Source organism: Diuraphis noxia, unplaced genomic scaffold, assembly GCF_037042655.1.
Source record: "Diuraphis noxia isolate RWA-SAM2 unplaced genomic scaffold, SU_Dnox_SAM2 contig0005, whole genome shotgun sequence".
NCBI lineage: Eukaryota > Metazoa > Arthropoda > Insecta > Hemiptera > Aphididae > Diuraphis > Diuraphis noxia.
The window spans coordinates 32,300,275-32,313,732 of NW_028301715.1; the positions used below are offsets into that span (position 1 = coordinate 32,300,275).

Genomic DNA, 13,458 nt, shown 5'->3' on the forward strand with positions numbered 1-13,458 from the left:
AATACTTCGCGCGGCGCACTCAGACACCGACCGACCGTGTGTATGCGTGTATATGTGTGTATAGCGACTCGATAGAAGTGGACGGGATCACCGATCAAAACTAAAGAGTGCTAGTGTACGTTTGTGGTGTGTATACTTAAAATTAAAATAAAAGGTAACACGGTTTTTGGTAACTAAGTTGCTGTAATATACAAATAATTTAAAATCCACAATATAATATAAAAATCACAGCAACAGAAAGGTATATAAAAAGTATAATAATATGGCCCTCCTCGCCCAACAGGTAAAAATATAATATAACGCTGCTATATGAGCTCGTATAAATTATTAAATATAAATAATAGTAATATAAGTAAAAAACTCACAATTTTGTCGGTGCTCGGCTGGCCAGCTGCTACCTAACCTAGCCTATATAAATGATTGCACACACACACAGAAACTGGAAAATAAATATAATAATAATTAATAAATGTGGCGATTCGCGCCCACACAATTATAATAATACAAGTGGCGATTCGCGCCCACACAATTATAATAAAGTGGCGATTAGCGCCTTACACAATATAAAAATATATTTAAAAAAATGTGGCGATTCGCGCCGACACAAAAAATATAATAATTTTCCGGCGATTTTCGCGCGTAGCATAAGAAAAACTGTTGTGCTTATCGTTTACACACTGGAACTGGACTAGCTTGGTTGGGCGGCCGTGCTAACTATATCTACTATTCGCGCAGCCAGTGCGGCGGCGGCGGCGATAATTTTCTTATAATCTACATATTATATAATAATTCACAACCACACAATTAATACAAAAATATACACTACGAAAATAAACTGCAATTTTATGGTGACTGTTTGCGTGTGTGTGTGTGTGTGTGTTGGTCGGCGGCGAGATATTCATGTACCTACGCTTTACATAGGTACCAAATTATATTACATCTTGGCGTCGATATATAGGTACATATGTTTAGTTATTTATTCTCCTTGAGATTAGACTAGACTCCAGATTCTTATATTAAACTTTTCAAAATAAGGTTTAATTTTTTTTTTCTTATAATGCGTTTGCCTGCGGGCGCCAATCAACCCACCCCATTCGAGCAACACGAATTTGTTGTTCGTAACTTTTCGCGTGTAATCTGGTAATAGGTGTTTCTCAAGGAGGCATACTTTCCCCGATACTATATAACATTTATGCATCAGATCAACCTACTACACCTTAAACGATAATTGCATAATATGCAGACGATAAAGCAATAATTTTCATCAATGCAGATCCTCTGATAGCTTCTAGAAAATCTAGAAAATCGCCTACATCTTATAGAAAAATGGTATACTAATTGGAGAGTCAAAGTAAACCAAGATAAATCGCTTCAGACGACATTCACTCTAAAACAGGTTCCATGCCCAAACGTTAATCTTTACGGAATCCAAATTCCCCCTTCCCAAACAGTAAAATATCTAGGACTCCTTTTAGACCGGCGACTTACATGGGTTCCACACATAAAATCAAAAAGGCTACAATTAAACAATCGATTAAACACACTAATCTAAATGTCAAATTAATAATATATAAAGCTCTTCTAAAACCCATCTGGACCTACGGGCTCCTGCTCTGGGGTAGTGCAAAAAAATCAAATATACAAAAAATTCAAGCTTTTCAAAATATTGCCCTAAGAAAAATCACAAATGCCCCTACATTTATATCCTGCAATGTTACGCTCCATAACGATCTAAGAATAACAACAGTACTTGACGAAGCAAAATGCTACTACAAAAGATTTCACACCAAACTACCTCTTCATCCTAATCCTACTCTTATTAAAAAACTATCTACCTTGTCCATTCCAGGTAATCCACCCAGACGGCTTAAGCGAAGATGGTGTCGGGACCTTCTGTCTCAAAATTAAAATTAGCTTAACTTAAAAATGTAAGAACACAAAATAGGTAGTGTCACCAATGGGTAGCTTCTTACCTCAAAAAATTCATATAGAAATTCGCTATGTACATTTGCTTGTTGTTCTAGTTAAGAACAGATTGTAAATTTCTTATAAAAAAAAAAAAAAACTCGCAATAGAACATCGTGCTCTATAAAATTTATTACGTCGGCGATCCAACGTCGTCATCGTCACGTGAAAAGTAACGTATTACAAGTTTCAGTAACTCGTAATAGTACGATGTGCGCGCTGAGATTAATTATGACGGCGGTCCAACTTTGTTGTCACCACGAGAAAAGTAACGTATAACAAGTTAGAGTTACTCGTAATAGTAGTATGGCGTGCGAGTTGAGATTAATTATACCGGTCGTCCAACGTCGTCGTCGTCACGTGAAAAGTAACTTATATCAATTTCGAGTTACTCGTAATAAGTTGATGTGCGCGCTGAGTTTAATTATGACTTTGGTCCGACGTCGTCGTCGTCGTCACGAGAAAAGTAACATATTACAAGTTTCAGTAACTCGTAATAATACGATGTGCGCGCTGAGAAGCTGAGATTAATTATGTCGGCGGTCCAACTTCATTGAAGTCACGAGAAAAGTAACGTATAACAAATTCGAGTAACTCGCAATAGAACGGTGTGCACGTTGAGAATAATAATGTCGTTGGACCCTTCGACCTTATAAGCTAGTAGACGCGCCTTATCTTATACTTGTATAGGAACAATTATGTAGCCATCATGTTTAATGATATGACATCACGTTTGGGCAAAACAATTTCGAGTTATTATTTATTTGTTTATTTGGTGTTCACTCGTTGACAGGCTCACAGCGTTTGCCGTTTGGAACACATTTTTTACTGTCGTATTGTATGTCCCGAGTCTGTCCCTTGTCGTCGAAAATTATTTTTCACATTCTAGCTTTCATAGTTTTAAACTGCTTTCTTTGAAACTTGAAAGTATTGTGTTTTGAAATGTTTGATAATCATGGTTTTATTATAATGATAGTTAAAGGATGAATGTTGAAAAGCTTAGTTTATGGTTGCATTATTTTACTTTTGATATTCATATGAATATATGATATACCAAATGGCAAATACAACTCACTAGAAATAGGTATAAGGTAACTACTGCATGTCTACTAAAATGGTAAAATACAATAATGGTTTGATTAAATATTGTATTCTTACTATTAATTAAATAATATTTTATATAATATATTTATATATTGTGTAATCAAGTAATTATATTCTAATAGATAATATTTAGTATAGTTGTGGATCATTTACGTTAACAAATACATAACAATTATTTTATTATTTTATTGGATTTCATCATTGATTAAAGTATAATATACAAATATAAGTACTACAGTAAATAAATTTATTACATACATTTATTTAAAATATTTAAGACATTTATTGAATTATTATGTTATTTGTTAGCTTAAAAAAGGTAGGCAGTATAAATATTAATTTTATAGTAAAAAAAGTAACTTATTTTTAACTAAGTTAAGTTACTTTTATTTTCTAAGTAACTTGTAACTGTTGCAAGTTAAAAAAAATAGAGGTAACTTTAACTTTAAACTTAACTTACTTTTTTCTTTATTAACTCATCTTAACGAATTAAAAAAAATAGTTAACTTGCCCAGCCTTGCTATTTTATGATTTCAAGTGTATATTAATCTGAGAGTTTACAATGAGGTAACAATACAATATATACTAGTTCTAAATATATCATTTTGGTAAATTTAATTTAATAATTATATTTTAATTAATAAATAACTCGTAAAATAGGAGAAAACCCGAGATACACAGATAGATAGATAAATAGTAATTAGTGTTATAGTATAAGGAAATAAGAAATTAAGAATTAAAATTTGTAAGTTAAGCCATTAATCAATCATATTTTATTGGGATAGCTAGAATTTAGAATACTATCTATAGTCCGGGCGCCGGCCGGTGTTATTGCCCAAACGTGACGTCACACGCTACATGATGCTGGCGTCAAGATATTTACCGTATGCCGTGTCTATATTAGCTTATATGGTCGAAGGTTGGATCGACGTCGTCGTCGTCACGTGAAAAGTAACTTATATCAATTTCGAGTTACTCGTAATAGTACGATGTGCGCGCTGAGTTTAATTATGCCGTCGGTCCGACGTCGTCGTCGTCACGATAAAAGTAATGTATAACAAGTTCTAGTAACTCGCAATAGAATGGCGTGCGCATTGAGAATAATTATGTCGGCCGTCCGATGTCGTCGTCACAAGAAAAGTAACCTATATCAATTCCGAGTTACCCGTAATAAGTTGATGTGCGCGATGAGTTTAATTATGCCGCGTCCGACGTAGTCATGGTTTACTCGAAAAGTAACGTATAACAATATTTAGAGTTACTCGTAATATTACGGCGTGCTTGTTGAGATTAATTATGTCGGCGGTCTGACGTCGTCGTCGTTACGAGAAAAGTAACGTATAACAAACTCGAATAACTCGCAATAGAACGGCGTGCGTGTTGAGATGAATAATGTCGGCGGTCCAACTTCGTTGTCGTCACGAGAAAAGTAACGTATGTCGTATGTTGTATAATGCATAATATACAAAACATATTATAATTAAATCTATAAACCAGGTTAAGCAAACAATCATATGTAACAGGACATTTTAACAATAACAATTACTAGCAGAACCGTATTTTAGCCGACAGTATTTCAGCCCAAACCTATTAAAGCCGAATTTATACCGACGAGCGTTATAATAATCAATTTTTTTAAATTCATTACAATATAGTGATACTGCGATAGACAATATTATATATTATTTTAGTATTTTACATACATTATACCCTAGAACAAATTATACATAATATATTAATATATTTATTAGTAGGTATATAATAATATTTTATTGCAGATATTATTGCCGCCCCAACATAATTATAAATAAACGTAAACTAATATATCGGGCACGGAGAATAGCTGGTCGCACACACACACACACACACACTATCACCTGTTGCCATAATATTTATTTTTGTATGTACCTATTTAAATGTGCCTTGTGAATTATATAACATAGATAATTAAGACTCGTTATCGTATGGCGCAGCAACGGCTATGCGAATTTTTAATTAACATGGCCGCCGTGACACTGTCTTCTTTGTCCGTCTCGTATAAAACGTCGTCTCGTTAGCACGGTGTGTGCAAATAAAAAATATATTTATTATTTCCAATAATTGTAAAATAAGTTAGTGCAAATATTGTTTTTTATTATAATTATTAGCGCCAGAAGGGCTTTATTAAATTGTAACAAATTAAATTATTATATTAAATTCTCAATGTAACATTACAGTATTATTAGTTATTACTGACGTAATAAGCGCAATCGTCAGTTTTATATTATACTCTTTTAGCAGCTACCTATTTTTTGTAACACTTTAAAGAATTGTATTCTTTTGTCGTACCTATGTGTTTTTTTTTGTATTATAATACCTATAGCTCAGGACTAGCTGGCCAGTCTGCGCTCCACAAACTACTGGGAGTTATTATATTATATTTATTATATTTTTGTTACGATTATTATTATATTCTGTCGTGCCAGAAGAGCACATAGTATTATTATAATATTATTCTTGGTCATAAGGACCTCATATTATTTCTGTATTTATAATAGTCACTGCAAATTTGCAAAGTATTATATTAGTTTGAACACAAGGACCGCAGATTAATTTGAACGGATTGCTTTGTATTAATATTATTCTGTTGAGCCAGAAGAGCTAATTTAAATATTTATACTACTCTGTTGAGCCAGAAGGGCTAATTTAAATATTAATATTATTCTGTTGAGCCAGAAGGGCTAACATTTTTATATTTTCACGTGGCTCTAATAGCTACCGTGAGTTATACTTTTATTTTATCATCTATTAATTTTACCGTAAATTATACTTATTGTGTTGCTGTGATTTTTATTATATATTTGTACCATTATTAATTTGCGTATTATACAGCAACTATTATTATCTACCAGCAATCGTGTTACCATTTCTTTAATTTTAATTCATTGTACACATACCCCATATATACAGGGTGATTTTTTAAGCATGCTCGCCCCATTTTTATGCTTAAATTATGCATATATTCAAATTTTGATTTTTGGAATATTTAAGTGTAGTTAAAGGCGATATTTTTGAGTACTTAGATTTTTCACAACTTTTAAGGAGTATCCTGTAGCGATACCAACTTTGGTTTTTCAAATGACAACCTATATGCTTTAAAGCAAAATGTGATTCAGATAATTTTTCTGAAAATTTTGACATATTGCAATCAAAATTCGAACGAAAACTTCCAGAGTTATTCTACTTGAAATACTAAGGAATAAGGATAAAAGTCTAATACTTAAATGCCTACGTTGTAAATGGATACGATAATTATAATTCGGTATACAATATAAAAATAAAATATTTGTTAATAATCACTACTTATTACTAAATGGCCAAATATTGCATCTGACAATTTTCAAAAGAAAAGAAAATATGAATAAAATAATATCCTTTTTATTTTATCCATGTTACCTATACCTTATAGGCAACGTTAATATTTGTATAGCATAGGTATACCTACTTATAATAAAATACCGAACAATAGTGTACAATAGCACATTTTATATTGTATACCGAATTATAATTATCGTATCCATTTACAACGTAGGCATTTAAGTATTAGACTTTTATCCTTATTCCTTAGTATTTCAAGTAGAATAACTCTGGAAGTTTTCGTTCGAATTTTGATTGCAATATGTCAAAATTTTCAGAAAAATTATCTGAATCACATTTTGCTTTAAAGCATATAGGTTGTCATTTGAAAAACCAAAGTTGGTATCGCTACAGGATACTCCTTAAAAGTTGTGAAAAATCGAAGTACTCAAAAATATCACCTTTAACTACCTACACTTAAATATTCCAAAAATCAAAATTTGAATATATGCATAATTTAAGCATAAAAATGGGGCGAGCATGCTTAAAAAATCACCCTGTATACACACATAACACACAAATAATATACGTAAATACACAACAACATGCATTACGTAGCTAGACAGTAGGTATTTGCCCGGCAATCCCGACCACTGCTGTTCGAGCTATTAGGTACACCACTACACACCCAGCTAGTCCTCGCATATTTAAGACCTATGTGTTAGTGGTGAGCAACAAAGGTGTCCGGAGTGCGCATATTATCATTATATGCTCCCGGCCCTAACAGGTATAATATAATTAGATATAAATATACGAGTATTATGTTCAACACTTCAACAACCTTTTTGAAAATAAAAACGCTGCACTGGCGTTATTAATAATACTTGATGGAAGTACTAATAATTATAATGACCACACAGAAAACTGACATTTTTTTATCAACTATCAAGAACAAATTAAGGAATACTTATAAGTTATGATACAAATTACAAAGCAAAAAAAAGGTTTATTTTTTAGGTATATAATTGTTGCTAAAACCTAGACAGCTCTAAAAGCTTAAGGGTTAAGACTTACAATGCTCCAGGTGAATTTGTAATTTGCACCAAATTAAAGATATGTAATTTGCACCACTGCAGGTAGCCAAAAATAGTGTTTGTAATTTGCACCAAAATAAGGGTATGTAATTTGCACCACCCTCAGGTAGTCGAAAATAGAATTTGTAATTTGCACCAAAATGATTATTTATTTGTTCGATTATCGAATATTCGATTTTGAAATATTCGATATTTCCTCGGTATCTTCGTAGACGTCGAGACTAGATTGATACGAATGGCAATAATAATTTTAATAATAATAATAATACGATTTAATAACATATTATAATTTTTTTAATTGGCCAACTTTTTTTACATTCATAATTATACAATTTTATATAAACTTAGTACTTACATCAATAATAGTGTATAAGCTCAGCTATTTTATAAATAAAAACTAAGCTAAATTTATATTAGGATATAAATACTTATAAGTTAGTACTATCGAAATACTATCGAAAAAATAATCGATTTTAATTTTGGTGCAAATTACAATTCCATTTCTTACTACCTGAGGATGGTGAAAATTACATATCTTTATTTTGGTGCAAATTACAAACGCATTTAAAAAAAATGGTGCAAATTACACATGTTGTAAATATTTTGGATCAATTTTGGTGCAAATTGACTACAGCCTGTTCCAGAGCGTGCATGGTCCTCTACGCTTGCATTTATTTAAACTAAAAGTTATATAAGTATAGTAATATGCTATATCAATATCTGTCAATAATATGTAGGTACTGAGCATATTGTTTTCAATTTTTAATCAATAATATCTGTCCTTATATTTTATTTGAGTGTACCTATCTATCAGTGTCGGCCTGGGCTATGAAAGGCCTAGGCAGGGTTTTTTTTTAGGGCCTCAATTTTTTTATCAAAATTTATCTAAGATTGGGTTGAAATTGTGAAAGTCATGTTTTGTGATATCTTACATACATATAAAATATATACATTATACATGAATATTTTTGTAGCATATTAATTAATGTATTATTGTTAAATACAAACTAACTTGACTTCATACATACACAACATATTATAGAAAATATATATTTAAAATTAAACTATTATTTTATTATTATAACAAATGTGTACATAATATTTCAATAGGTATATATTTTGTTTTAATATAAGCAATAACTAATAAGGTTAAGTTATATTTAATAGTTACATAATATATTTATATAATATGTATCACCACTTACCAGTATTATTAGTTATGCATCTTTCTATATTTGCTGTATTACTAGTTGTACTCAAAACTATATCACAACCTGTGCTAGAATTATCTAAAAAAGACAATTTTGATTATTTATTGAATAAAATAACATACACATTGCATAGCTTTTAATTTTTACTATTATTACCATTTGCATATATCAAATCATTTTCAAAATCTGATGAATTATTTTCAGTTATATTTAAAACTGGATCACTTGTAACACTAGAATTACCTGAAATTTTAAATTTAAAAAAAAAAAATAATAAATACTCGTATTTTTAAACCATTATGATGCGGTAAGAGAATTTAATGTTGCATACTTGCATGACAACAAAACACCTAGAGAATACTTGTATTTTAAAAACAAAATGGTATTCCAATAAACCGAAAATATTCAAATATTCAATATTTCAATGTTAATAAGTTTTTATCTTTTAAACTCTTTTTGCTCATTAATTGTATATATTTGTGCGAGACCCAATTACCAAAATTTAATCGCACATGTATGTAAATGACCTAAAGAGCCTTTAACAATACTTAGCACCCTGGGCTATTAAGTCCCCATCAGTCACTATTTGAGGTGCCTATGCTAGAATAAAAAAAAAAAAGGTGAGGGCCTCGGCAGCATTCGCTGCCTCGCTGCCCTGGCCAGGCCGACACTGCTATCTATAGTTTTTCTTATTCGTTTATTTTAGAATAATCAATATTGTTTTACTCTCTATCTCTATCACAAGTTTGCTTAAAAGAGCTTTTATTCTCATAAACATTGTATAGATAATTTGTATTGATAATTAATTTTTAAAAAAAAATTGTTTTTTCCTTGAAAAAATTAACACATGAAAGTATAAGAAACAGCAATTTAATTTTTGTTTTTTGTTAACTTGAGCATTTATATATATGCAAATGGAGAATTTTAAATGTAACTGCCAGTTGAATAAAATATGCCACCCAAAATTATTATTTTCTATAATAATAAAGAATAAAAAGGTTAAAATATGTATAATTAATGCAAAGCTATACTGTTAGTATTTCTTGTCTGTAACTTTTATGCCTAACTGCAAAGTGCAAATCATATATGTATAATGTATATATACCTAAATAGTATAAATTATATGTCCATGTTGCTGACATATTAATGTTTTAAATATTATTATTTTAAACAATAAATTGTTTAGTATGCTATCAACACCAAAAAAATACTTAACTAGTGACAATCACTGATAAATAGATTTTAATCACTTGGGAGGATTTTAATTTTTCTTTGCTCTCAAATTTGACATCCAGTGTACTTACCAACCCCTAAATGTTTCACCAAACATGATTCAAAGTTATAATAGTAAACTATATGCAATTTATATAAAAATAAGTGTGGGTACCTACTCAAAGAATGACATAAAACCATGAAAATAAATACCACAAAATATAATAAATAAGTACTTCTGTTTATCAATGTATAAAAAACCTTAAATCACATATTTTGAATGTCAGAGTAAACTTATTAGATAATACTACAATAAATGTACAAATGTAGTCAGGGTGTTACTAATTGTGATTTGAGTTTTACATATTGTATAAGTAACATAAATGTAATTTTGAATATTTAACATACCTTTTATATAGGTACCTATATAACTACTTACTTACATATTACATTATGAATGATTAATACCAAAATCTATAAAAAGGTATTAAATTACTACTATAGGTATACTAGTACTCGGTACCTATTTGTTCGATGCCTGCTATTAATGATGTTAATACATTGTTCACAATTTTAATTTTAATATCAACAGTTACACAACTTACCATGTAGGTACTTATCTAATTAGGGATAATGTAAAATGCATTGCATTATATCAGAAAATATAATATTATAAACTATTATAATACAAATCCATCTTATTATTTAATTATTGTTTTTAACAATCTATAATATCATAGAAATTGATATTATAATGTATTCTTTTGTATAGGTATGGTATATACCTAATAATATTTGGTCACTGTTTTAGATTCCGAACGAAGTGATTTCTAATTGAGTTCACTGGTGCTTTTAAAAAAAAAAAATTAGGTGTAATATAAAGTAACAAAGTATAAACATATAAATAGTAATATATTTGATGGTATATGAATTATACTTCTGAAATATTACTATTAAAATAACCACACGTGGTTTAATACACTATGTGAATTGAATTGTCATGTATTTATAATTCACGTAGGCCCATGATAAAAAAATCGGTTCACTATACTATAAGAGCGTAATCGCCACAAGTTCTGATTGTATAGTCTTAACAACATATGTCAATACGTCATACAATGCAACAGAAGATCTGACAAACGAAATAACTTATGTTCTGATCAATATTTTTAAATTTTTTACACGTATAGGTATAGTTTAATAACATATTTTCAGAATTATAAATTTAAAAAAAGTTCTATGATAAGTGCAGGCGCAGCATCAACAAATTATAGAAAAAAAATATTAATTAGCACAAAAGTTATTTCATTTATCAAATGTTTCTATTATGCTTTGTTCAGTCCATTGGGTAAATCTTTAATGATCCTTGGATGATTTACTGATGTGATATAAATTTATTATATGATTCGCCACCACTATACTCGTCAGAGCAGTAGGCAGTAGCACTTTTTTGTACTAAAACATCCTTTTCTACCATAGACTTAAAATATAAATTATAAGTCTATGTTTTCTACATTATGGTATTGGCTACATAAAGATATAGTCGGTATGATAATATACCCATCAGGCCTCACCAGTTATTTATTTTGGTTTATAGGTACCTACTCTATATAGGCTCTCTAAGGTACTATATCTATTTTTAAAAAAAACCGCATGACTATCAAATGCGGAGTGATTCCTAACATCTTTGGTAATTATCAAAGATCTCATTTTCACACATGTACAATATACATAGATTTAAATAATCATTACATTACATTACCTAGGTACCTACTTATTTTGATAAATATATTAATATACTTACATATTTTCAGATGATATAAAATTATAAATAATCGAAAAAAAGGTAAGTATAATAATTAAAAACATTTTAGAAGTGAGGAAAAGGATTGAAGTTTGAAAGTCGGAAGGTGCTCACTCAGTCTTATATTATATTCCTGGACCTAATAATGGATGTTTTTATCTATACTTTTCCATACAACAACAAATTATTAATTAGTTTATTTTAAATTATTTAGTTTTAGTTATGTACCTATTCATAATCAAATATCCAATAGTTTATATAGCTATACTAGTATCTATAGATAAACCTCATTACCTACTGATTAGTGTAAATGTGTAATGTATTATCAATATGAATATTAAAATGTCTTTAAATTAGTCATTATAAAGATTATTCTAATATGCTTTACAAATGCTATTTCTGTAATATATAGAATATAGATTTTCTACTTCTAAAATACTAATTAAAGTATTCAACACTCATATCTTGGGGGTAGGATTACCGGAAGGAAAAGTTCCCCCCAAGTAGCGATGGAGAGCACAAGCCAAAAAAATTAATATCTTTAGGGACCCATTGGCTATTAACAAAACATTAGGTAATAACTAATAAGTTTAATTAAATTAGTAATAACTAATAAGGATAATGATAAATACATTTAAATAATTACAAATTCAGTAGGTACATAGATACCAATATAGTATATTCAGTATTCACTTGTATAATATATTAAATCGTGTCAAAGTCAATAACTATTTTTTTAATTTTTAATCTTTTTAAAAACATTTAGCTATGTAAGTAACTACCTACCTATCTACCTAGTACCCTACAACATTTTGAAAGAACTGTTTTCAGCTCTTTTTAAAATTGTAAATTCATATTATGCATGAATTTATTGTATACACTACTATGTTTTCCATATGTTTTGTTTCAAATAGCTATAGAGAAAATTTGAAGCGTCATTATAGAAAAAATGTTTTGAGCGTTTGAGTTTTAAATTTTTATGAAATCGCTTAATAATAACGATTTATCCTCAAACCAGGTATATGTATATCTATGATAATATAAGGTATTATGATAACTACATGCAATGTTTTTTGAAAAATTGATTAACCATGCCATGCAAAGTGCGTCCTAATTGAAAAATAAAATATTTGTTTCAAAATAGAATATATGACAATATTTAAAATATTAATTATTATTATTCATTGTATATATAACTATAATTATTTTCTTATTATAACTGTGTGCATGGCGCTGTAAATTGTCAATATTTTACAGTGACACCAACCAGTGATTAACCTTTTTTCCATCAGACTGCAAGTCGTTGCCGACAACTGTAGGAGTAGTCGTATCACAACAATAATATATAAAGTTTTTGTCACAACAGATATGCTTTTTTTTGCAGTTTGTCCTTGTAATGTACTCATTCTGCTTGAGTTCGAACGATAAGTTGCTTAAGTGTATTAAATTGAACTTAGTACCCTCTGCCTTCTACGCTTACCTACTTAAGAATGTATAATAATGATCGTCAAACGTTATCAACTAATGATTACTAAGAGACCACTTGAATATTAATGTTTAAAAATCGTGTGCACAAAAATAAACTTGTGTTGAATTAGGAAAAAAAAATGGGAATGGGGGATCGGTGCCCACAAGCGTATGTTTTTCAAGAAGTAATAAAAAAAGCAGGTAAACCGTGGATGTCGCTCCACTGTACAGTAGGTTACAAATGGGTTAAAATAATTGATGGAAT

At 29.6% G+C, this 13,458-nt stretch overlaps 1 long non-coding RNA gene across 1 annotated transcript in view; it reads right to left on the reverse strand.

The window, feature by feature from the left end:
• Positions 1-361: 361 nt before the first annotated feature.
• LOC149055203 (uncharacterized) overlaps positions 362-13,458 on the reverse strand; it is a 55,095-nt gene continuing 41,998 nt past the window's right edge. Inside the window, exons 3-5 of the long non-coding RNA XR_016192112.1 lie at positions 8,867-8,953; positions 8,705-8,788; positions 362-439 (exon numbers count right to left, since the gene is read on the reverse strand). This is a non-coding gene — a long non-coding RNA (uncharacterized LOC149055203). The remainder of the gene's footprint in view (positions 440-8,704; positions 8,789-8,866; positions 8,954-13,458) is intronic.